Here is a 26,674-nt window from a genome sequence, read left to right on the forward strand (position 1 = left end):
AACACTTTCCGTACCTACGATAGTTCTGGTGGGACAATGCTATCCTTTGGTTAAAAGCTTTGTTTTTTTTCTTCAAAAAGCTACTGACACAATAACAACGTTATGTTTACTATTATTGTTATTTTATATACACTTTATTTGTGCTAAATGATGGTTCTATCGCTTGCGGAGACACGCCGAAGTTCAGCTATTCCACAACGCCTGTCACGCAGACGTTCTCCACGCGCAACTGTGAAATGCCACCATTTGTCCTCCGCTGCCATCTTGCATTTGTGCGTACTGCCAGAGTCCGCGTCTTAGTTATGCATCGCCTGCTCGCAAGTACGACTTTGTGTATGCATGTGTGCGTGCCGAGACGTGTTCTTACGGCTGGTGCCGTTGTCGATTGATGGTTAGACGAAATGACCCACCCAGAGCCGGATTACGCCAAAACGTCCGTGTCGGGGTAGCGGCAGTCATCGTAGTACAGCACAACAGCTGCAGTTGGCGATGGTTGTGACGGCAGCATCTGCAGCGGTGATCGATTCTCGCCGGTGGGGTGAATCAGCGCACGTACAAGTGGTTGCGTCCGTTGACTGACTGGCCGCCCGGCGGCTGTTCAGCGGCAGCAGTGGCATCATTATAGATTTAAACAGTGAATAGTGTTACAGCTACCGTCGCGACTATGACTGTCGTTGCTTTTGGTACAGTCGAGACTGTCTGCGTTGCCGTTCCTGATGCAATTCAGAGTTCTTATCATCAAAGCTGTGATCCAATTGTTAGCAGTTAACGACGAACGATAGTGATTATGATGGTGGCTCTATTGACAAATTGTTTACAGTACGATTGAAATGTTAGACTATGTAATAAGGTTGTTGGTTTTTGCGTTAAGTAGTATGACTGTTTAAGACGGCAGAAGAGGCTGCCAATATATCAGCATTCGTGTTAATGGGTAAATCATTCTTACAGGCGGATTGTCTTTCTAGATTCATTTAATAGGTTCACAGATGACCTTCTGTTGATAACTACGTAATCTTGAGGTTGGTGCAATCAATGCGATCGGATCAATTTCCGGACATGCCGCAATTAATGAGCAATTATGTCAGTGATCGGTAATAGCTTATGGACATATCGATTTTAAATCTACTTCTCAACCACTGAACCTATTTCAGTTGGTAGCACTTCGTAGTGCGGCTAGTTTGAATCGGCATCTCCTTCTCTATATGTACATAGTACAACAAGCTAAAAACATAGACGAAAAAAGGTCCGAATCCTAGTACGTATGGTTTATGTGACTGGAGGATGCGTATCTATTCGAAGTTGCTAGTCACTGTAATTGAATGACATCTATAATTCAAGTTTTTGCAGGAAGGTCTAATTCCTACAGAAGAACTTTTGTCAATGTAAAAAGTGAATTGAGCCCTTTCCCGCGAATACAGTTGATTACATTAACGCCTTCCTCCTGGCTAATAAGCGGTTCACACATGAAACTGTTTATTGTGATGCATCTACTGTGAAAACCAGCTGATACCTGCACGTTAAAAGCCAGAAACATCAAGTTCCCCGTTACGACAATGACAAAAGTGTACCAGTACCAGTAAATTATTGCTCGTTAAACGTCGCGTCCACACGCTGTGGACGAAATCCGCCGCTCAGGCCGTGAAGAAATCTTTGAAAAATAATCAATCACGTCGGGCTCAATGCCTTATTAATTGTTATGGCATCTAGTTAGCATCAGTGATAGGGCCGAGCTATATGCTTTTCACCTTGAAGCCACGGTTTTCTTTTTTATATTCTGCTCCTATGCTGCTATTTAGGCTGGCCGGCTACAAGAACGGCAAACAGCGAGTGGCAAATCACCTTTACATGTAACACCGTAGTGAAGGCGATGCAGTGTCAAGAAAAAAATTGCTGAACTTGGCCAGACCGGTAAAAGGACATAAGCCAATACGCACGCTCCGCATATATATATATATAATATTACCGTATACTTAAAGGCTCCCTACCGCCAGCGACCAGAGAAGCCCCAGCTGGCAACCGACAGCATCAGCTGCAGAAAGCAAACCTTTCGTGGGTGTAGTCGCGCCTCGCCAGTAGCGTAGTAGACTACGAGCGACATCAGCAGCGAGGAACAAGGTACCTTTCCATGGTTGAACGATCGAGATAGAGCAGAAAGCTGCAGCGATCGAACGGGCTGCCGACAATTACATGAACCATTATTTTGTCATAACTACAGAAAACACCAAACGGGTGAAGCATAAAGCTGATTTGACTCTGTGTCCATTTAAAAAATAGAAAAAGATAAGGGTTTGAATATGGCTAGCCCAAGGCTGAAGAGTGTCTTAGCTAAATATCCTTTGTTTGATTAACTATGGCACTACTCGCATCACCAAGCTCTCTCGTCATCACTGCCTGAGCATTAGAATAATGCCATGCTGTACTTTGTTAATGGATTCTATTTAGTGAAATAAAAGCCGTCCTGCATGAGTGTTTTAACAATAACAAAATGAAAAAGCCCAACGTCCAATGCAATCATATTGCAGAAGCTGTTGAAAACAAGCTAGAAAAAGTTTCAATATATATATATTATAGTTATGGCGTATTTATAGTCTGAAGCCAGCCGTGGACATAGTTCACACCCGACGCTGACGGGTCTACGATATCTCAAAAAGCCGCCTGTGTGCATTGTTACATCATTCAAAAGGAAATTAATTATATCCTACATATAGAATAGGCACGCACTCGAATAAAGCTAAGACAGCGGGGAAATATATTGATTATGTATTAGGAGCAAGAGTGTGTAGCAGACGATTCCTGTATCAGCTGCGTTACAAATCGAATCTCGTAAGCAGGTCGTGTTATTTTTTTTCGAAAGACCGTCGTTAATTCAATCCGTAATGGAATAATAACGATTGCCAATGCGGATTAGTAAATGTCACATATCATTATGTTCCCCGCCTGGTAGCTGACTAGCTGGTCGGACAGCTGATTCTTATTGGGTTTTCACGTATCGTCTAAAACGTACACCGATTCAATTAGCTATGACAAGATCTCGTTTTTTTTTTCCCTTCGAAAATAGGCTGTTGATTGTTTGGAGAATCACATCCAACGGGGACGTTGTTATTCTTGATTAGTTTTTACGATTTTTTGGGTCAGCTTGTGCTAGACATTAGTTCGTCTTTGGATAATTGGATTGCAAACGGCGACACACTATACTGTATATACTATAAAAAGTCATTCGTTAATTGCCAGCTGTGGTAATGTTTTGTTTAGTTAAGTAACGAACGTTAGTCATCAGAATCGGTCTTATGCGAACGTCAGATGCGATTCAGCCATGAACAAACTGAGCTCATTCAGACAAAACCGGGATCATCATAACCACTATTCTATATGTTACATATAGAGAGTCGTAACGGGGATTTGTCATCAAATTTAAAGGGAAAAATATCATTTTTATGTGTACGTAGCTCCACCTATCAGTGCATAATTTAGGTGTTTGTTTCGGCATGGTCCCCTGGTTTTTGGCAGAATATATAACAAAAAACCACTATATTGCACACAAATGCATCTGCCTTTTTGTCGTACTCGAAACACTGATAGATAAAGATCATTTACTTTAGACAAATGAACCTATTGTTAAATAATATTGACGAACTATCTTTTGTTTACGTCGGCGCGTTTCAGTGATTGTGCAAACACTTATCGATAAGTATGAAGAGATGGAATTGCGCAAAATATTCTTCTAACCATTACTGAACGTTTAGGCATATTGCAGAAAAAAACCGTTTTTCGGTTCTCTTCATCCGTTAGTTAGTTACCATTCAAGAAGATCAACAGCTAGCTTATTAATCTACGGATAGAACAGTCTACAACTGGGTGGTAAGAAAAAGACCTACAGGAGATGAGCGAGTTGAGGCAAATGATTGGACAAAAAAATCTCAGTACATAGGCTTGGTAACCATTTTGTGCTTTCCATCAAATAAAGGCGATAACAATATTGAAGCAAAAGCATAAACTGCCCGCGGGTCAGACGTACGTACATACATACACGGACATATTAACAGATTTCTTGTTGCGCTCATGCAAGTGTGTTCGACCAAAAAAATATCTTGCGCTAGTTCTATAGTAATTCAGTCGATCTTTTACGAAGTAAAGGTTCCAGCTTCGTTTTACTATGTTTAAGAAAAATCACCAACATACGTATGGACATTATCATGATCAAGTAGAGTAAACAGGCTGAAACGGAGCCTAAAGCCGCCGCGACGCGTCACTGCACCGGGACAGGTCAAATAGAACTAAAACGAATAGCCAGAGCAGAGACTCGATCAGAAGCAGTAAAATACGTTCGAAAAACATCTCGCTGCTAACTTCAACGGACAAAGATGGCGAATTACCTGGAGGTAAATAATGGTAGGATGTAGGGGATTCTACCGAGGCCGACCAGCAATGATAGAGGTAGCTGTGGTGAGCGGGGACCGCTTTCGAACGCTAGCCAGTTTTTTCTGGCTTCGGTAGCAGCATCATCATTATCATCATTAGGACTTGGGCCCATAGGGGGAACAAGACAGCAGAAGCCACTGCTGCTTAGTTTCAGGTAGAGAGGCAATTCAGCTTTGGCGCCTAACAACGTGACTTGAAACTTAAGTGAGCAAAACTGAACAAGCGGAAGAGCTAATCAGGAGATACAACGGCGACGCGGACCTGGAACGCTGCTGGCGTCGAGCGGCGGCAGTGATGGGCGCTGGACAGCTGCTATTTTGTTTCTTGGCGCTTGCTGTTACGCCAGGTCGGCCGCTGTAGCAGAAATAGAAGAACCAGCCAAAGCAGCTGCTTTGGCCCGTGGCTGTCCGATCAAAGGAGGAAACACCGATCAGTGGGCCGGTATCAAGCGCGGCGTTACGAGGCTAGCTGGAGTAGACGCAGAGGCGAGTACCATTACTGTTAAAACCCCCTTCTTCCCGGAGTTGACTGCAGCAAAGAGCAGACTATGTAGCCAAGAAATGGCGCTGGAGCTAGGGAGGGGCAAATGTGATGATTACAAAAAAAAAAGCGGATCGCAAGGTCACAGAAAACTTTGTTGATCTGGTTAATTTTGTAATTATAATGGGTCTAATGACAGGAAGTTGCGGTGGCCGTGCAGATTATGATGATGATTCGGACAAGAAACCAGATAATAGAGGACACATAGAGAGGGTTAACGCATGTTTGTTATCTAGCGATTCTGAAAAAAGTGTCATATTGGATGTTTTTTTTTGACGCAGATCGCATATTCTACGCCGGCAATTCGTGACTGTTTCAGTACGTGCTCTATGGATTCTTCGCGGCACTTAAATATAACTCACAGCATTTGAGCTTTTGAGAGATCTTTGATGAATGTCTGTACAGCTTTGGTATTCGCTACATTTTTCATAGGTGACACCCTTTCCATTATAATCTTATACCTATCCGCTCTTCCAATACAGAATGCCCCCCAGGCAATCGTCTTTAGTGTTTAAGAACATTATCGGTTGACAGTGTGTTCATTCAAAATCATTCAAGAAACAAAGGCCAAGATGAGAGCAAGCGAAAGAAACAAATTTTTTTATTGTTAATTTTTTTCTTTTATCTATCTTTTTTGATATATTTGACATGATTTGAATAGGTGCCATAGTTCGAACTTTTCTGGCTGTCCGTTCCCTCTCACTTTCGCCTATTTCCCTATGTCGTTCGATAGTATAACATCGTAATATTGTTTCCACCTAGTTGATAATAGGTTGTCCATTTAGCTCTGCGACACACACACATACTTTATGTAGGACCCTTAGATCTACTCCATTGTCACCATAATTATAATTGTTATTGGTATTTAGCAACGAACCAATCAGGCAACCACTACATGACCAACTTCCTGTCCACTTGCACTTCCTCCTCTTCTGCTATCTCATTGTTGCCGCTGCGTCCGTGCCCGCGTACGTTTTCATGTATATATATCTATACCTGTTTGTCTATGTATTTGTAAATGAGTCCGCAATGGAGCTGGTGGCAAGAATCTAGCAGCGATTCGGGAAATTGAAGGGTACCACAACAGCGGCGGCAGGCACACAGGTCTTGCTGTTACCAGCAAAACAGCTTTAAGCAACGCATTTCACACAGCCGATGAAAGCGATAGAGTCGACGGACATCAAACTATTCGATAACGATAAATGACAGGGGCAGATATAAGGCAAAATAATATGTCTGATATGAGCAGCAGCAACAACGTCAGGTATTCAGGGTGTAATGTGTCCTCTTCTTGTTGTTGTATTTTGAAGGGTAGTAAAAACGGGGCGGCAGCAGCAGTATGGTATTAGGTGCTATAGTCGTTCTGTTTTGCTGGCACCAAACGAAAGAATGTCTGGCTGTGATTCGAACCGATGCGAGCCATGATAATACTTGATATTAGTAAGCGTTCAAGCAGCTGCGTTCATCGGCAAAGAGTGCGCTAAGGAACGGAGCAGTACGACAAGCACCCGTGGCGGACGGGCCGAGCTACCTGACCGGCAAACAGGACGGAAAGACAAATAGGCAGGCACACACACACACACAGTCAGTCAGACTCAGTGGCTAGTTTGGTAAAATCTAACACAGATCTTGACGCAGACAAGAATGGTAATTTTCAGAGAATATAAGGATTCAGTCGTAGCGAAAAAGGCATATGCGTATTAGCACTAGACGTCTAGCGGCGTCTGGTTAACCACAATATTTCTTATCTGGCGTCGAGGTGAGAGGTAATATGAGCATCCGTCTACCAATGAATAGCGATGCGGCTCTTCTATTACAGTTAGTATTATAGATTTAGAAGAGACGAATTACATGAGTATAAATATGGAATCGGAACAACCTGCTGCTTTCATCGTTTGAGCGAGTGTGTGTTTGTGAATTTGTGTAAATAGCTTATATCGTCGTCACTTCTGATGCGGCCATTGAAAATACTGTTACTTGTGGCGCTGCAGTCACATGTAAATTCTATTCAGACTTTTCTAATTAATTTGGTATCTTTTCTTTTCCGACTAACTAGTGTGATAACGCATTTTGAAACGGATCGCGCCAACACAGAAGCATATATACATGTACAGGATCGCTGGCGTCAACAGAATTCTTGACCATCATTGTGTAGCATAGTTCGTTGTAACAGAGACGTTACTTTAGCTATCCGCATTTGTGTTCCTGTTAAGAGATGGCTATTTGCCTTCACGTTTCAACCGATGTCTTTTATGCGTTTGCACCGAGGCTTCCAATGTATATTATATTCATACTTTTTCTTCCAGGTCTCTCACTTTAGTCGTTCCCTTTTTGCGTTGTCCTATTCCCTGGACATTTCTCTCAGCATCGTCTAGTTTTCAGCTCATCCCCATGTAACACATTTTCCGGATTTCACATCGGTTTTACATATTTTTTCATCTTCCTACTTTTCTTCCTCTTCTCTACTGCGCCGCTATCGCCATCGTCGAGGTGCTCTTTCTGGGAGCAATAGCAGCAGCGGTAGTGGTGGCGGTGACGGTGGCAGTGGATCAAACCATTGACGCCAGCTTTAATAACAGTTACATCGATCTATCCAGCGAGCCTAGCTAGCCGATCACTAGAAGCCCAGCCTGAGAGCGGCACCGTTAGCTTTGTATTGCGCGCAGGAGTATCCACCGTTATCACCATTACAGCCACCAGCAGCAGCAGCAGCAGCAGCAGCAGCAGCAGCAGCAGCAGCAGCAGCAGTAGCAGCAGCAGCAGCAGCAGCAGCAGCAGTAGCATCAGCATCTTACTGAGCCGTCCGTCGCCTCCACTCTACTACGACCATTCCAGCCACTGGCGCTCGACCCGGCTCGATCAACATATATATATCCATCGTAGACTACTTCGTTGTTCGGCCCTTTAGCTCCCGCGTCATTGCTCTCCGGATTACTGTGCACCTTTGTATATGTACGAGCTTTTGAGCGTCCCTGATCCGGCGCCACCTGTTTGCTGTACAGCTAGCTAAAATAGCGCCCTTAGCCGCTTTAAGGACCGCGCAACTAAGGTACACTCATTATCATTCGTTAGCGTATAGCAATGGTGGCCACAAAGGCCAGCCGCCGACTTCTGGCATATCCCCACCACTTATACTGTGTGGCTAGTATTGCCGCTGCTGGTGCCGCTGTTACTGCAAAACCCAAACCAACCAGTAATAATAATAACAATATTAGCACCAAATACGACGAACCGAGAGATAAAAAGGCTCAACCTGCTTGCAACAATGCAGTCATCGGTCGAGCGGACAGATAGATAGCCGTCAGTGAGTGAGTACCCGCACAAACAACTGCACAGTAAAGCATAAAAAGGAAAAGCGAAAAGTATGATTTTTGGAAGGACCGAGAGTTCTCCGAGCAATGCAAGATCAGGCGCTCAGGGCAGGGGGTTCGCTTATGGGGAAGTAACAAAATACGTCAGCAGCAGAGTCGAACTGAGAAACTAGCTATTGCTGGTCCTACACACCGCCGTATATATTTGAGGAGCGAGAACCAATTGCTTCGTTCGCTCATGGGCAAGCAACAATTCAGACCAAGCAAACAGCCAACAAAGCGACAAGAGCCGACAAAATGAGAAATAGCCGTCGTCGGCACCAAATGTAGAGACGACAAAGACGAAGAAGGCCATGTAAACAAGTCCCAACGCCACAGTGCTACATCGTGCGCAGTTGTCGTTGTAGTATTTAGCGGGGTGGGAGCTAAAGAGGTAGTCGTATAAAGGCAGGCTGTGCTGGTGATACTAAAGATACTAGGAGAGACAACGCATACTCGGTTCACATTAACAGGGGCACTCACGTAGAGATCGGGCGCACATGGTCATGTAAGGCAAGCACACATAGGCACGCAGCAATTTCGCCCTACTTGCATTGTCTTGCGACGCTCTCCTATCTACCTTTTAACGGTTCTATGGGGGACTGGTGTCACTGGTGGGGTGCCCGGCGTTGCAGCGCAACTGGCGGTGCGAGGTCGCTGCTCGGTTATTCCTTTAGCTGCCGCTGCCGCGCCTCCACCGGCGCTTCTGTAAGACGAAAAAGAAGACGAAGAGACGACTGCTGTGTCTTTTGTTGACCAATGGTGAACCACGAGAGCTACCAGATGCGGGCAACGACAATCGCAAATCAAACATCACAAACGACGTTGGTACTTAGATAGGGACTAAACGATGATAATAAAATTAATACCAACGGGCTGCTGGCTAAAGCAGGCAGACTGACACACGATCAAATGACGGAATCGACGAAACAGCGCGTTTTTAGTGATTACCTACGGCGACGTCAATAGAGCCATGACTGTTGCTTGTTGTTTGCGCAGAACAGGGGTATGATGGTACGACTATATGTTCTCGTCAATAAGTGAATTGAATGCGGTCTTTAGAATATTATAATTAAACGCAGCGCTGTGTTGGACAGTTTTGAGCGTCGCTGGTCGCCACTACCCCCTATCGCCCTTATTATTAGCGCCACGGCTAACGCTGAGGCTATTGCCGCTATGCAGCAGTTACCATCCGTTCGATCCATATTTGTCGGAACGATTTATTACGGCTAGAACGGTGACAATTCATCATAAAAATAAACAATATTGTGTGTAATGCTTGCACAGTTGACTAGTGTCTATTTACGTTTTGTAAGAAAAGCTTTCTGTTACAAACATATAGCAAGGGTGTGCGTAATAACGTTAACTCTGGATAGCGAGATAGATTTTGGTGGCATCGAAAATGACTGGTGTAGTCCTTAAGAGCGATCTAAGTTGAGAAATGACAATGAAACTAGAAATTCAACTAATAATTAAGGTAATTACTACCTAGCTTGTTCTTTTTCTACGAATGGTAATATACAGCAGTCAGTTAAAGCGTATAAGATGCTTTGTATTGACAGGCTCCTTCAACCTTTTCATTAACGATAATTGTGTCAACAACTGCCGTAGGGCAATAAGACCTAAAGACCGGTTTTGATTGTTTTGTGAACAGCGCCTTTCTTGTGGACAACAGTGATTACAATGACGATAATAGTCATATAGTTTTTTCGCTCATTCAACATCTCATCGTTTTCCCATAGCTATTGATCTGCTGGGCTTGTCTATTTATCGATGTCTATCTGTTTGTCATGCACGATGTCGCTCGTGCGCAGCATTTCAAGAATTCGACGGGTCCTAGAGTACATGGATGGCATAACTGGATGGATGTATCTCTCCTTCGATGTCTGTCTGAATGTCTACGCGTTTGTTCTGCGCTGGCTAATCTGCGCACCCGCCATCTTCAACCGCAACTAACGAAGATCGAGTGGCACCAGCCAGCTAGCCGGCCGGCCGGCCAGCCAGCCAGCCAGCCAGCCAGCCATTGACACGCTATCTATCCAATCAGATATTAACCGCCCAGTCCCAGCCTACGGCATTAGCAGGGATATAGGGAGAGCAAATTGAGCGAAGACGAAAAAGTAAACCAAGGACTGCGTCCCGAAGAATTATAATAAGAAAAAGAAAAAGTAGCAAGGGCAACGACGGGAATGGGAGTAGCAGTGGTAAACTATTCTTGAGACGCGTCTCACATTAGCGGCCAACAGCATCGGGAGATACGACCACGAGTCCCTGACACAGACACGAGTACACTCACCACCCGAATAGCAAGCAAAGTCAGGTCAGCCAGTAAGCCGGAGGACTAGCCGAGCTATTGTATCAGCTACGACCGCTCTAGCGGTACGGGTCGTTGATGTAATGGCGAATTGTTGGTGAACTGTTTTTCTCTACAATTCTCTTTTGTCGTTCAGCTTCTATTGGTGATAACGGTGATTGCGGTGGTGGCAGCAGGGGTCGTTCGCGCTGTTACTGTCGTTACTCGCGCTGGAAGATTCGCGGCGGCTCACTTCTCTTCAGTGAGCTAACGCTGCCGCCTCCTGTGTAAGGTGCTGTTTTTTCCCTTATTTTTCTTCGTCTTTTCTTCAGCGACGTTCCTGTTTATGAGGAATGAGAGCCGATGCTGTTACGGTTCTTTTTTCCCGAAGCTAACGTCGCTGATGTCAAGCTAGCGCTGTCTAATGATGTTGCCAACGCTGACGCTGTTGACGTTAGTGCTGATGTTTCGCGAAGAAGGGTGCGCCGGTTTGCTTAGCAAACTGGTCAGCGGCTATTGGTGCTGCGTATTACCCCCGTTTCCTTCATATAGTAGTAATAGAAGCAGTTGTAGCTATTGTATCAGTGAGTCGAGGCAGGCAGGTAGGCAGGCAGGCAAGCAAGCAAGCAAACTCAGACCAGGCGGCGTATCTCAGCTTCGCGAGTAACTGACGAGCGACGCGCTCACAACTAGCGTATCGTGCTTCAGATTGATTCGACTTCCCTTTAACAACGACGACGGTCGCGGCAACGATATACAAGGCGATGTCACAAACGCATACAAACCAATAATGCCATTTAACTGTAAGAGATCAACCAGTGGTCAGGATACCCTGGTAAGTAAATGACGACTGGCCACCGGGCACCCGCTTTCAATCACTGATGAATAAACTAAATGAATGATGAATGTATTGTTGAGCAGTCGTCAATCTTCAGCCATTACTGTATGGGTCTGTTACAGCTACTTTCCATTTTATTATTTTTATTGAAGGCGGTTTTAGTTGTAACAGCATCGTAATGTCTCTTGGCTTTATTTTTCAGAGCGCTGAGTAGAGACGCTGACCAACCACTGCCCGAATAATTTTTCTTCAATTAGAAAATTTGATCATCTCAAATCATATTGATGGCTGCCAATCAGACTAGAGACAACTGAAACAATTCGGTTATGAACTTTATGATAACATTTAAATTGTACGTTAAGCTATGTCCCAATAGACACGATCAGTTTCGTGCCAGAGCCGGCAGTCGAATGGAACCTTTAATGGCGGTTCCAGGTTAGAAGTCAAGGTACTTAATTGTCAATAGAACCGTATTGCCACTCGTTGAATCGGTCACCTGCACTTTGTGACAACGGATGGTCGCGGTGCCTCACCCAAACGGCGTATTTCATTCGCGAACTTTACTTCATCGTTATCAAAATAACCATATAATGACGACCCCAACATTATCGAAAACAGCGAGAGTACCATCGCGCACTAGGTAACTGGCCATAGTGGCGGCGTCGTCATAAACAGCAGCCACAGTAACAGTAGAGTTTGTCGTCTCTCAGGCATCTTTTTCAAGGATTATTGCTTCTCAAATGCCGCGTCAGCTCTCTTCGTTGCTATTAGAACTGCGCCAGGCACACAATTACGATGGCACCAGTAGTTGCTGCCGTCGTTGTAGACGCAGGACAGCAAGTCTTAGGTACTTAAATTTATAAGTTAATTAAATTTATCCGGACAATTTAAGTAGCTACTATTATGGTGGCAGCAGGATCCTTGTGAAGCTTCATGTCAAGGTCGGATGTATCAGCACCGCACATAAAGAGAGATATGCAGGTGGCGTATACGTGACTGACAATCGAATTCAGTAACTGTTCGATTGGCATGTTTACGTATGTACAATTGTCGTATCTTATTTATGTGAATACTCAAGTTCTTGCTTATGCAGTGTTCTATCACCAACGACAAGGGCAAACTTATACATAACAGCTACCGTTGTTCCGCTCCTAATATTCCGCTCCGACCTTACTAGGAAATAGCTACGCGTATACGGCATCCCTTCAAGCTTTTGCAGAAACCAGAGCCTTGAGCAAATGCATCCGGAAGCGTATAAAAAGAACTATTAATGACCTACGGCTGTGCACATACAAGCATCATCTATGTATTCTCATTACAGAGAATTATGCATTATATAGATGTATTTAATTAGCAGTACTTATATATTCTTGTCGTCGAACGGCATGCAGCCGTTAGGCCTACTAGGTCGTTAAGTTCACCCCGCCATTCGTCAAACCATTGACACATACGCCTACAGGCAGACACGAGCTAGCAAGTACGGTAATGATTACGGTCTAAAATCGGATCACTTTTGCTGTACCGGTTGGATAGTTGTGGTAGATCAGCAATGAAAAAGCAAGCAAGGATCCTCGCTGTTGCTGCTGTACGGCAGGGATCTGCCACTGGGCCACCATCCTATAGCTGGTCGCATCATAACCGATGATAATGATCGCAATGTGACCTCAACTTCACGACTCAGCTTCAAGGAAAGTCGCGTATGTTGGGATTCAGGTAAGACAACTAGATGGAGGCTCATGTCTTCGTACTTCACCACGATCGCGACCTAACTAACTTACTTCGACGATTTTCGAAAGCGACATGCACTGTTCACTAAAAATAAAGGCGACTCACATCACACAGGCCTGTGAGCAATCGCACAGCATCCGCCAGTCGGCCTTTTTTCACCCTCTTGGGTTGCCAGTGGCCAAGCATCTACATAACACTATACGGGCACTGAATCAATCGTTAATCGCAGCCAAGAACACCGATAGGACAAAGAACAGTGAGTTCCTTGGTTCATTGACTGCCGAATGTCTGTGCTAGTACTAGTAACGCTTGGTAAAAGTGGCGGTCACAACTGCGGCGTTGACTGCAAGAAGACAAAAGTTGCCACAGGCCAAACATGCGACGCCTGTCCGCCCGCAACTTTTCTCTTCAACATGCAAAGCGAGTCAATCACTGTAGCAGTGAAAGATGACCGATACACAATGAAGTACCTCGAGCGCATGCCCTCTTTCGTTTGGTGTTTCGTCGCAATCGCATTAACACTAACAGTGGAGTGCATAACAGGAAGCAGGTACTGTCGATTAGTTAGTTGTTACAGCTGTGAGGCAACGAGGACATGTGGACGGTGTTGTTCGGCATTTTGTGACCGTAAACCGCTATTATTACTGCCGGACGAACCGCGACCCAGTTGGCTGTATCGCTTCTGCTGTCTAACCAGGATTTCTGCTGCTGGAATTATTTAGGTGTTCTGAGAGATGGACCAACAACTGGCGACGACGACGACGACGACGACGACGACGACGGCGGCGGTGTAACTAAATGTCTCCGTTAGCAAATAAGGAAACATGTCTGATATAATTAAGCACTGTTATAATTACGATTACTGCTGCTACTGGATAAAAACAGACACCCGCATTTGGGAAATCGGCTAATAATTATACGAACAACACGATACCGCGTGTTAGGATAATGCCGTGTTGATGTTAATTTTGTTGTCGTATTTTTTCTACCTTAATGTTTCCCATTTTCACTATCTGGTCAATCAATACGTTAATACACACGGGTGCAAAGAACAGTGTTCTCTGAAACGCCGCTCCGAACCAATCTAAGTAACCGCAGTAACAGCCAAATTAGTCCGACGTCAGAGTTTAAACAAAAGGGACATCATTACCGCATTCATTTACCGTCCGCGAGCTCGCCGATCGTACTAACCATTGCTCTCTAGAGCGTCTTAATAGCCTCTTAAGGTGGCTTATACGCTGACTAAGTTACAGCCGTTACCGTACTAACACCGAGTATCACAGACAGGCAGGCAGGCAGGCAGGCACAGACGGATCAGACCTAGGCAAATAAGACACAAGCCAGCTTTCACTATCAACATCGAGTAAATCCGATCTAGTTAATCGCAACATCAAAATGAGCGGAAAGTGCGGCGCTGTTGTTGCTATGTGCAATATGGTGTAAGGCAGCCTGTATCCGGCGCCAAATTTAAGACAGTGAGAAAGGCCAGGGAACGTAGCAGCAGGAGCAACAGAAAATGCACGAGATTATACCCGAGGCCGTCGAACAAGCCAGCGGTCGGGGGAGTTGACTGCCTTATAACTATAGTAGGACAAATCACTTCATAGGATTTGATGAGTAAATGTTCGAGTTCGCTACTACTCTCTCTGCTGGCTTTGTGGTCACTGATCGCACTCGAGTTACGAACGACTATACATATACGCACGCACACAAATTTACCGTTTAGCCAAGCAGACAATCTAACCGGCAGTCTCCTAACATCAAGTCTAGGCCAGTGGAGGAATGACCGCTATGGTGGCCGTAGTTGAACGCGTCATCATCGTGTCGTCAAGCCGTGGTGCTGGTACCTGCAGCCTACGGCGCGGCTCAGCGCCGATGCCTGTCGACGTGCAAACGCGAACAACGGCAGCGGAAACCGCTACAATCGCGCGCAGAAGAAAGACTCACTGAACCGGCCCTGTTCATGGTCTCTTTGTATCATAGCCAATGATTAATGATAATAATAGTAGTAAACTGATTATAGCAAATAGAGCTGTACAAGTTCGAACATAAACATAGCCAGGCGATAGGGACGGAATACGTTATATTTATTTATAATAGATATATGCCTCTAGACTGGATCGTGTACACTGTAATGTACGTAGCGTTGCCAAGCTATATAACGAAGATGATGAAGACGTTTGTAGTCTTAGAAAAAATTAACTTTTACTAGCCCTACTATTATGAATGATTATTTAAGTGGCTTCAGATGTATTAGTTCTCTAAATCTGCCGCTACGTTAGGTGTGCTAGAAATAGAAAATGTCCTAAGGATTGGTAAGCATGCCCAATAGCCGGGTGTGGATTTATTCAACTGTTCATATTAAGCCTCTGATGCCATTACACATTTGTTGCTTTCTCTATACGGCAGTAGCCCAGCGAAAGCAATTGCCACTTGCCATTGTGTGTTAGCTATCTCTATTTACAGCGGTGCAGTACCCGCCAAATACTAACAGTGAATCCCTGAATATGTACTCCCAGAAAATATCTTTCTATATACATTTCTTTAATTAGAATAACGAGTCATACTAATATGCATAACATTACGCCGTAGACTACTAGCGAATCTGCTGCTTATAATGCCGCTTCTATCACTGTTTGGTCCAACTCGGTGGTAATTTGGCGAGTATTATATAATTATAGTTTCTTGTTAATCCGCTTTTCTCTAGCTCTTCTATCTAACCTAATTTGTAAGCCGTTACGATTCTGCAATTAACAACAACGGCTGCAACACTGTTACCACACGACTACATATCCACATATATTATTAGGAATCATACGTCCATTTTGTTGCACATAACAGAAGATTTTGATAAAGGTATATTCGCAGTGCTAATTGCGTAACAATAGTTACTGTTATCGAGTTACAGCTGTACACGGTTACATATTTTTTTAGTCTAAATGTACGTGGAGAAGTTCCAATTCAGTATTTATATACATGTTTGTACCGCGCCATTTTTAAAAGGTAAGCGATTTATCTCGCGTAAAGTGGTAGCCCTGTGAGACCAAGTCAAGGAATTGGCGCATATGTATCTACACGTGTATATATATGTACATACGTATATATACATATATATATATCTATGTTTAAGGAATGATGCCTGTTTCCAGCACGAGGCGATGTCTAATCGTGAAAAAGCAGATGCGTGTCTCGAGGTGAGATGCAGTTGAACGTCTGCACATGGACCACGCGGCTAATGTATGCATCATCGCGACTACAGGATATCTAGTCACTCCCGATGCTTCTGCTAGCTTGCCAGTTTTGGCCCGTGTCTACCACTCAGTCCCTATCGCCTAGGGCTGTTTGTTGTTTGTCAGTTGGGTTTAGTAGAAAAGGTAGTCCGAACAGTTTGAGAATTTGCTCGCTCAGTCTTCGTCCTCTTCTTCGTCAACTTTTGTACTTGCGCCACACACGCACCCCCCGTTCTCTCTCTCCTGGCGACGTCATAGTCCTACACAGACCTCGTGGGTCTAAGGTTAAAAATTCAAGCTCCAGGTTTGTTCGATGCCGCGCTCTCAGACGATCTGATTCAGACACGAGACTGACGCGAATCGGCAGAGCGAGGGATAAAGGAAGGAAAAACAGAGACCAAGTTCAACCAATAATAACAGCAGCAGCAACAACCGACTCTTGGCGTCTTCGTTATCATTATTAGGGGACGATGAAGAGAAGTAGAGGTGGAAGAGAATTACTAGCAAAGCCAAGCGCAGACTGTGCCGGTTGGAGCTTCACCGCACCGACTGCCCGTCGTAACCCAGCGTACCCCACAAATCGAATAGAGGTCGGCTCCGCTTTCTACTTCGCTTTCTCAGTCTCGCAATCGCCAATAGCGTCGTCCAGATGACAGAACTTACCGCGCGCTGACCGACTCAGTGAGTGAGATCAGGTTGTCGCGTTATCGGCCTGCTTTTTCGAAGTCCGCTACCCGATGGGGAGGTCCCTTTCATCCCCTCTACCTCTAAGTGTTATGGCCCGCTTTTAATCTTCGCTCTACTAGAGGTGAAGGCTCGTGGTGTCCAGAGGGAAGGTGTGTGGGGTGAGCTGATGCTGCTAGAAGAAGCGATTCGAAGATTTACAGACGTGTATGTACACATATGAGAAGAACGATCTTGTCTACGCAGCAGTAACAGCAGTAGCGGCAGCAGCTAACACCATAGCCAAGCCCTAAGCACTATCCAGCCAGATCGATCTCTTAGCCAGCTCTCGTTTGTGCCTATTGTAGTCAATCGGGCGTTTGGGATGACGGCCACTGTTAGAAAGACTCCGGGAAGAGTCGCAGTTGAAACGGGTAGCAGCAGCAACAGTGGCAGCCGCATGAACAGGCTCAACAGTGAGCAATAGGAGCAGCAGTGCGGCCAAGGCCTCCTCTTTTGGTGGGTTTCACTCCGAACCTTGAACGGATGCGCCGATGCCGAACATAGCCGAAGAACCAGCCAAGCCCTGTGTGTTCGCGACGAACGGCTGAACAGCCCAGTTCGCGGCCCGATGGATAGTCGGGTGGTCGGTCGACGATCGCTCGTTTGTTTGGCCTCTTCTTCTCCCTTCTCAGAGCCCGGGCCTGCAGCGCCTGCGGCTGCTGCTGCTGCTGCTGTTATTGCCGCCGTCACTGCAACGGTCCAGTAAGTAGTTTACATGGCAGAGAGATAAAACCTTGAATGGAACCGTGAAACCGTCATGTTTATACTTACGATAGACACCTCACCCGCGACCGGCTAGATGTATATTTATGTATGCGTCGTTATGTGTCATATTGAAGATATAGCACGAGACGAACAAAGCTAAAAGGGAGCGACTCGGTAAGATACCGCAGTCGCTGTCCGGACGACGGTAATAGCAGTGGCGTCAACATGGCTATGATCGTTGAAATATTTTCACTTACAAAATACATCGCCTTCTTCACCCTAACCGTGGCCTATAGACAAAATATATGTAGTTTAGGTGATATCAAGTGGAGTGCCCCGCTGTAGCTTTCTTCAGGGCTAAGATGAACGTATCATGGACAACGGGTTCGAACGTGGGCAAACGTTCGAACGAGAACAAGAACGTAATAGAAAATGCCATAGCCCGCTTTCTCACCCTCTCTTTCACCGTAAAAACACGAGTAACAATTGTCTAGATATAAAAATGTGTGTTTCAGAGACACACAGCTGTATTGGAGTTTCATGAAAATGTTTTACACAGAATACGCCGCATATCTAATTGCTACCATTAGAAATAAGAAAAAACAGAATGACTGATTGTTGGCTCACGTCAGCTTTCCACATGTTCTCGGCTATTTAAAAATGGCGAATTTGCGTCTGTTTTAGCTGATCAGAGATGCAGTCAGAATTCATTGCCACCATCGGCGCTAATAGTAGAAGAACAAGTGAAAGTAGACATTTAAAGAGCATTAGGTCAGATCGACAGCTTTAGCAGCGACAGCCATGGCGAGGATTCCAATAAAATTAACCAGGTTGTGTAGGGATCGACAACGCTTGCAGGGTGCCAACTTACGTAACGAGATTCGGTTAAGATCCTGGCATAAACGTGATTTTAGTGTTTGTACTTCGCAACAAGATAGTGCACATTGATATTCAACAACAACAACAGCGACAACGCAATAACAATAATAGCATACGCAAGAGTATAACAGGACATACACGTGCCTGAGTAATAATCTAATTAACTTTTATTTAAACGCAAACATTTATAAATTGACAAATCAAAACGTCACTGAAGACATCCACTTTAAACTTCGCGAGGCCATATGGTTACTTTTTTGCATTAATACTAGTCGTGGTTTTCACGATTTTTCCAATTGTACATGCTACGCTTACGGCAATCGGTTTAGTTTGGCAAAAAAAAATGATGAAATTCTTTTTTTAAGGGGTTGTTGTCCCTTATTATTACTATTATTCCATTTTTGCATCATCACTACCCTCGTTATTGTGAAAAGCCCATTGTGCTTCTTAACATTCGAAATTGACGGGCTGAACAATTCTGTTTTCCAACTAACCCCAAATGAACGGGGTGTACTTAACGCTTGTCTATCGTGATTGTCTAAGCGTACGTTCCGCTTGATGCTACATCGATCCCCAGCGCCAATGCAATTGCATGGTATCCGTTCGAAACGCTTTCTGTAAATAATTTATATGCGCTTGGTAATAGACGGGTTATCGCCAAAAGCAATATATCATGCATATATTACCAATACGTTGATATATTGAACAAAAGCATGACCAGAAATGAAATCGAAGAAATTAGACGGTAATTGATTTAACATTGGTTTTGTTGTCGCTTTGTCGTCCACTTATTGTTGCTCTGTAGAAAAAGCTCGAACTAAAGCAGGCTCTGAAGCGGCGGGATGTAATAGGAGATTATTAAAGGACACATGCTGTTTATTTCTGTGAAGGGGTCGACTGTTTTTGGCAATTAGGCCACGCAGAAGAAAGTCATGCAGCCGACGGATACCAGACGATGAAGCGATGCAATCCGCGGTACTGGTGTTTCTTGCCGGTGCCGCTCTTCTGCCATATTGACGCCGAGCGGAGTGAAAGAGAAAACGCAATTGATCTAAGCTGCAAAGATCTACAACAACAACAAAATGAACCGAATCGACCGCGGCGATGGCGGCGGCGGCGGCAGCAGACGCAGCAGCACCACCAGCACGCTACTGACTTGTACCGGGAGCAACGTGTCCGGCAAATAAACACAAGGCCACACAAAGCCAATCTTTAAGCGTAGAACTCACTCACAACCAACTGGCTTCTTCTATCACTTTGCTGTCTCGTTCACTCACTGGCCTGTCCGTCGGCGAAGATCGCTCCCTCGACTGACCGCCAATACGAACCAACTGCCCACTACAGCACGACTGCTGCTGTTCGTACCACAATTCACCGTTGCACCACAACGCATCGTTTGGCGTTGCCAACAAATGAGATCGGCTACGATGGGACAACTACAATGTGGTACCGCACGATCGCCCTATCCCGCTCCGCTGCTGTCTTCGCTGTTGCCACGTTCCCGCAGTAGTTTATCGGTTACACAAACCAATGACACATGCACCAGGTTGATGAGCGCGCTACTTAAAAAGAAGGGAGCGACGCGAAGCTATCCTTGTCTTCTCTGTCACCGCAGCCGCTTCTTTACTGCCGCTGTAAATGTAACAACTCTGTCTGTGACTGTCGCTGGGTCCTGGCGAGCAGCGCTGCTGCTATTTCTGGTCGCGCCGCGCAAAGTAGCGTCTCGCTGTTTCAAGCTGCGGCTGTTCGCTTCCTAGCGCATCGCGCGGGCAGGCAATGAGAAATTCTTTGCTGGCTGCGGCTGCTATAATACGATAACATGAGTACTAGTGCCACTGCTGCGACTGAAGTCTTCTAAAGACGCAATCGAACAGCAGCAGCAGCAGCAGCGGGCGTTTGCAAGCGACAACCGCGAAGCCGACCGTCAACAGACTAATAGACTGACAAACAGATATGGATAGCCAGACAGACACAGCGAAATATTGAGGCCGGTCAGTTGCAGGTAGCCATTGTGCTCATTCAATTAAACAGCAAGATCAGCTCTGAACATTGCCGGGAAATCATGACGACGGCAATGACGATTATTAACATAACAGCGATCCATGGAACTGCTAATTATTATTATTATGATAGCTAGGAGCGTTTTTAGAGAAAACTCATAGAATTATTGCGGGTTCAACATCGATTCCGGATCGAACAATCGGATATATGGCAAACAAATATTAGTCAGGAAAGCACTGATCAAGTTTATCAATACCTTGTCTAGCTTACATATTAATTGATCCGCTCATATATGGTCGTGTGTTTGTTTACTGTTTGTTCAGTGAAATGTTCTCGTTATTGACAGACACGAAATTTTTATAATAGTAGTAAATAATCGCTATGCACTTGAATCTAATTGGCTGCCTTCTCATCCAGTGACTATTGAGAAATAACAGAATAGAAACACATACATCTGTCAATGTCAAGACGTTTGCGTGCATGAGTCTAGCTAGTAAATTCATGTTTACGGGTCGATTCTGTTTCACTCATTGCTGCCGCACCTGCCGCCACTAGCAGCGTCCGTTCAGCGTTCCGTTGGGAAACGCTCGCACTGCTTCCTCATGTTTGTTTATCTAGTAATATAGCCCGGTTATTGTATCACAGCCACATATTACACACGGTCAGGTCATGCAATCCAGATGAGTTTGTTACAGATCACGATGTTCTTAAGCTAATCGACCAATCGGTAAGAAACCGCTGAAACTAACTGAATCGTTTCTGGTTGTACAATTACATGTGTGTGGAATGGACAATAATAGATAGGATTTGCCGGATCTGTCGGTGGCGACCGTCATCAGCACTGGCGGCGATGCGATCGTATCATTCGGTCAAGATCATCCTCAAACCGTCACAACTGCCAGTATATAGTTATGCTCTGTGAAAGTCCAGTTTCATCCTCATAGCAAACCCTACGTGCGACCCTTTTTTGGTCGCTTGTCCGTTGTCGATTTTCACAGACCTTCACCCGTCTGTCCATCTCTATAGAGATATGGAGCCACCACTGTGTCACGTACCTATACACTGCTAGTCAGCTAAGGCACTTGTAGATGATCTTTTGCTTGCCTGCGCCTATGAACACCATTATTTCTCCTCTCCAACGCCTTCCCCCACCCCATTTTCTTAGCCGTCCATAATCGTCCATGACAAATAACTTCACTAGCTTAGATCGCAAAAACTTAACAGGTATGCGTTAGGCTGTCACCAAGTAATCGCGTCTTGGTCACCCCCCGGGGCGGAAAGCCGACGGCATTATTCACAACTATGCACGCTGAAAGTTAAATCCCGTCATTGTTAAACAACTCAATCCCGTCAAGCACTATTTTGATAACCCTGGCGGAACACTGCTGATACAATTAATCGCTCGTCCATTTCGTCGGATATGGAATCGAGATAAAGAACGTGAATACAATCGTTATATTACAAGGATGATGTGGTAATCAATCGATATTGAGATTTTGACGAACGTTACAATAGTTACAAACTCAAATAGTTACAACGCTCATATGTGTATATTTACTGCCTGCTATTCTTAAAGCTTCGTTTATTATCTAGTTCGCGTTCGGTTCATTCGCCTATCTAGTCGTATGTCGATTTTTCTAAGACAGACGACTGTCTAGAGCTCGTGGAGCCAAAGAAGAACGGGACGGGACGGGTCGGGTCGGACAAGCCACAGCGCGGCGGCTGGCGCGGCCCCATCGAATCATACTCCCTCCCTCCCTCCCTCCCCCCTTTTTCGTGTACCACTTTTCTAAGAATCCCGTTTCCTTCTTGATCACCTCGTCGCTAGCGTCCGTAGCCGTTACTGTCCTGGATCGCTCGCGAGTTAGCCCTTCGTTTTGTTCACTGCTTTGATACATATATATAATAGTGTAAGCGTGCGAACATTTGGCGGATCGAAGTGAGCGGTCGCTACCACCGCTACAGCTTCCACTTTCAACGTGTGTATGTACGCTCTATCACTATATAGCCAGCATAGGACTCTCAGACGACAGTGAAAACATATCCAGGAAAGCTAGGACTGGCGAGCCAAAAACAGCAGCACAATAATCAAATTTCTCCTTAGTATTACCAGTAGTAATAATAGTGGCAGTAGTCACTAGGCATGCGAAAGCAATAACAGTATCAGCAACAGCGGGTCGCGGGAATAAAGAGACATTTGTTCGCTTCGAAAGCTGTGACTTTGTGGGTCTGCGTATCAGAATTTCTATGTGTGCATCTGTCTGTGAGGCGGAGATGATTGAGAATCCCTAGAGAGAGGCAGAGAGAGAGAGAGAGAGAGAGAGAGAGAGAAAGAGAGATAGGAAGCTGCTGCTTCGGCTGATACACAGCATAGCCGTAGAGAGGGCAGACTGCTTTTCCTTTTAGGGTCGCACACTTCCAGGAAATTTGCGGCGTGGACAACATTCAAAAGGTCGATGGCGTTGCCGCGCAAAACTTCTACTTAAAGTATTCGACTATAGCTGCCAAAACCTAGGCAGATGCAGCTATTGCCGCAGCATTATCTACAAGCATACATATATACGTGTTTGAACAACGATAATCCGCGCACACAAACATTCATTCATAGCACACAATGCACAGCCGCAGCTTTACCTATGCTACCTTGATTGTTTTTGGTCCTAAAGCACTCCGCTGATAATATAAACTCCCTGGCCACTGTTATCGCTGATGCTTGCACCGGCGTTGTACGACTAAGCTTCTATACAATCGGTAGCAAAATGTTAGTTAATTATTGAATGCTTGTTGCGTTCCGATCTCATCGCTTTGTTACACATTTCAACATATATATATATATATAGCGCGGTGCGTCTTTTGGTGTTTTCCCGCTGTGTTGCCGCATATTACCTCAGCGTCTATTCTTTCCTATTTGACGTCTGTCGTATGATGCTATTTCTCCTTCCATGTCATACGGACTCTCGTCGCCAGCGAATTAACCGTCAAGTAAAGAACGACAAAAACCCTGCGCCACAACAAACCGAGGCCGCCGCCGTCAGTGGTGCCGCTAGTCAGCCAGAAAGAACACAGTGACGAAAGATAACGCCGCCCGTAGATCTTCTCGACCACACACAGAAACAAGCAAAACGAATAGCCGATAGATATCGAAAAACGCAATACGGTACTAGACAAAGTTACCATATTATAGCGGCCGAGTGGCGTTTAGTCACTTAAAGCAGTTAGTTGAGTTGGCGCTTAACTGTAGAAAAGCGTAGATCAAATACCATGAAGAACAAGTGTGAGCAGCAAACCCGTGTTTGTGTGATGCGAATAATAGATACCCTCTTCTTGGTACGAGAAATCGTTGCAGAGTAAAGTGAGCTTCGGGGACTGACTAGATGCTAACCAGTTTCAATAAGCACCGTCATTGCAATTCAATCGTTCCTTCTGTGGCCAAGCTATATTCAGCGAAATTAAGGCTGCACGCACAAAAAGAGCGCCCCAAAGTAAAGGAGTAACTATTAGCTAATTAGAAATAAGATGGTGCACAAACTGATCTATGTTAGCGAGCCGATCTTTGAGTTTGCGAAATGCCGCCACTTGAATACTTTACAGATACGTCGAGGTTTTACAGAACAATTTATTTACCAGAATATAAAATTGCTCCTTACGCATCGCATAGATACTTTGTTGTAATTATACGAACGTCCAGTAGTGTCGCAGCTGGTATTCGAAATAGGCCAGCTCGACCAAAATACACAAGGCTAAGCCATGACATAATCTCTTCGTGAGTGATGGTATCTGATTGACGACGATGGAGTTTGTCAAACAGTATCAGATGGCCCTTTTGCTGACGTCTACGCCAGGCTCGCATTGAGTCAATCGTCGTTTTATCACCATTAGCGCAAACAACGAGTGGACTGACAGGCGGCGGCAGCAACAAGTTCTCGAGAGGAGAAAAAAATCACTCGTTTTTAAGGGTCACTACGAAGAAAAGGGCTTTGCAACTTCAATGCGATATCGTACGCGTTTCATAAACACTACATAGGCGCTGTACGTACGTGCATGTGCACGTTTTACTGTACGATTCAAACTCATGCTCATCTGTTCTGTCTTCAAGCTAGACCTAGATCGTCACTAGGGTGATCTTTCCGTACAAAACGGATTTCGATCCACTCATAAGGCTACAGGTGTATTTAGCTGCTAGCGGCATTCTCTGTAATAGATCAGTTAGTCTTTGAGGCTCAATTTTAAGTTGCTCATCCTGGACAGAGATGGAAATATTATTTTGACATGTATCATTATTTATTGCTTTCCTCAAACCAGTGGTTGCGTGCGTTGTCCACAACTGATTTAGCTCTGTATCCCTAGAAATGTCTATCAAAACTATTAGTGCCATAAACAAAATCTTCCTATGAAAGCTTAAGACTTTGTGAACGAGAAATATTCTCCTACGTCGTGTTTCGCTCAGAACCCGAAGTGACACCGCCTTTAAAATGTCGATCTTACTTTTACCAAACTAGCAAATACGCATATTGCATATATCGTAACATTTAATCCCATCTCGTACAATCGTCGGTCGTTGCTCTGTCTGCGGCTCGTACGCTTTCTGTCTGTAAGCTTCCATATACATCTCATAAGAATACAAACTGCCAGTCACAAGAAATCGACGCCTCCTTGGCGGTTAAATAGCTGTTGACCCATGTAGGTTTCGACGACGTGTCATTGCGCCACTAATCTAGCGTTGTTTCTTTTCATCTCTTTTGTAGATCTCTGGATATTCTGAAACATGAGCAATTCAATTAAATTCACATCATGCCCCGTCAGCAGTTTAGTCGCCCAGCTAGTTACATCGATGTATATATCATAGGCAGGAATTGACGATCAATACGGACAGCTTTGCGCTATCAGCGAGTATCAATCAATCGATCCGGTCATCGAAATCACGTTGCTCGCTTCTAGGCAGCTCAGCTTTGACTGGTATTATTAGTCCAAGCAGCGGTAGGCTGTTGCTAGCATTACTTAAGATGCTGAAGTCTACACCGATCGGTCTCGCCTCGTCGTCAACACCACTGCGCACTCGTTTGTAACAGACACACGCACACACACACACACAGAGATATATATATATATAGGCGTCAGCAGCAACCGAGTGTATCATCGGTAGTTTCCTATACACATAAACAGCGAGCCATGTCACATCACCCCTCAACTATAGGAGAAAAAAAAGCAGGTGGTATACCAAAGTGTTCAGCGTAGGACAACAGTTGCCATCACCCGACCGCATTAGCTATAATAGTTGAAGCGGTACCGGCAGTAAAAAAATATTGCATCTGAAGCGATACTTAAAGCCAGCTCCGACTGTGTACTCGATGCAATATTTATTTGGTATACCGCGAATGGTAACATCAGTGATCTTTTCTCTGTTGTTGACGTCGTTGCCGCGACCGTCACCGTTGCTGCTGCTGCTGCTGTCTGCGGGCGATCAGCAGCACATCAACAACGGTTAGATAGTTACAAATGCCGCCAATGAGCAAGTAAGATCTGTTTTGTGCTAGTTTACTGTCGTCGCTTACATTGCTGGTTCTGCTTCGTATCTCGTCCTGATTGGTGATCATGGTGAGCATGACGACGACGACGACGACGACGACGACGATGATGATGATGATGATGATAACTGTGCTGAAAGGATGTAAGCAGCACAACAGCTGATATTATTCAACCAGCACAGCCAGTATAGCACGCTTACCGTAGTAATGGCGGAAATAAGATTTGCCACTAACACTGCTAGCGCAGGGCCAAATCGTTATGAGACCATGCCAAATGATGAAGATGATTTTACTGCTCTTGCCGTTAATGGTCATAACGCTGGTGATCGGGTGCATGCAGTTGCACTGGCCGCAACAACAGCCGTCTCCGTCATGGCGTTTACATTCGAATTACAGTGAAACGACGAAGCCAGCCGCCGTCCGTGACAGCGATAGTCGGA

General features: G+C 45.0%; 1 long non-coding RNA gene across 2 annotated transcripts; it reads right to left on the reverse strand.

Moving 5' to 3' along the window:
- Positions 1-100: 100 nt before the first annotated feature.
- Positions 101-26,254, reverse strand: LOC147756787 (uncharacterized). Of its 2 annotated transcripts, XR_015323250.1 has the most exons (3): positions 19,938-26,254; positions 8,890-17,254; positions 101-8,131 (listed from the first exon to the last, which is right to left on the reverse strand). It is a non-coding gene; the product is annotated as an uncharacterized LOC147756787 (long non-coding RNA). The 2 variants fall into 2 exon arrangements; XR_015323249.1 differs by having other exon boundaries at positions 101-17,254.
- Between the last annotated feature and the right edge of the window lie 420 nt (positions 26,255-26,674).

The sequence above is a fragment of the Varroa destructor genome, unplaced genomic scaffold, assembly GCF_002443255.2.
Source record: "Varroa destructor unplaced genomic scaffold, Vdes_3.0 BEIS01000003.1, whole genome shotgun sequence".
NCBI lineage: Eukaryota > Metazoa > Arthropoda > Arachnida > Mesostigmata > Varroidae > Varroa > Varroa destructor.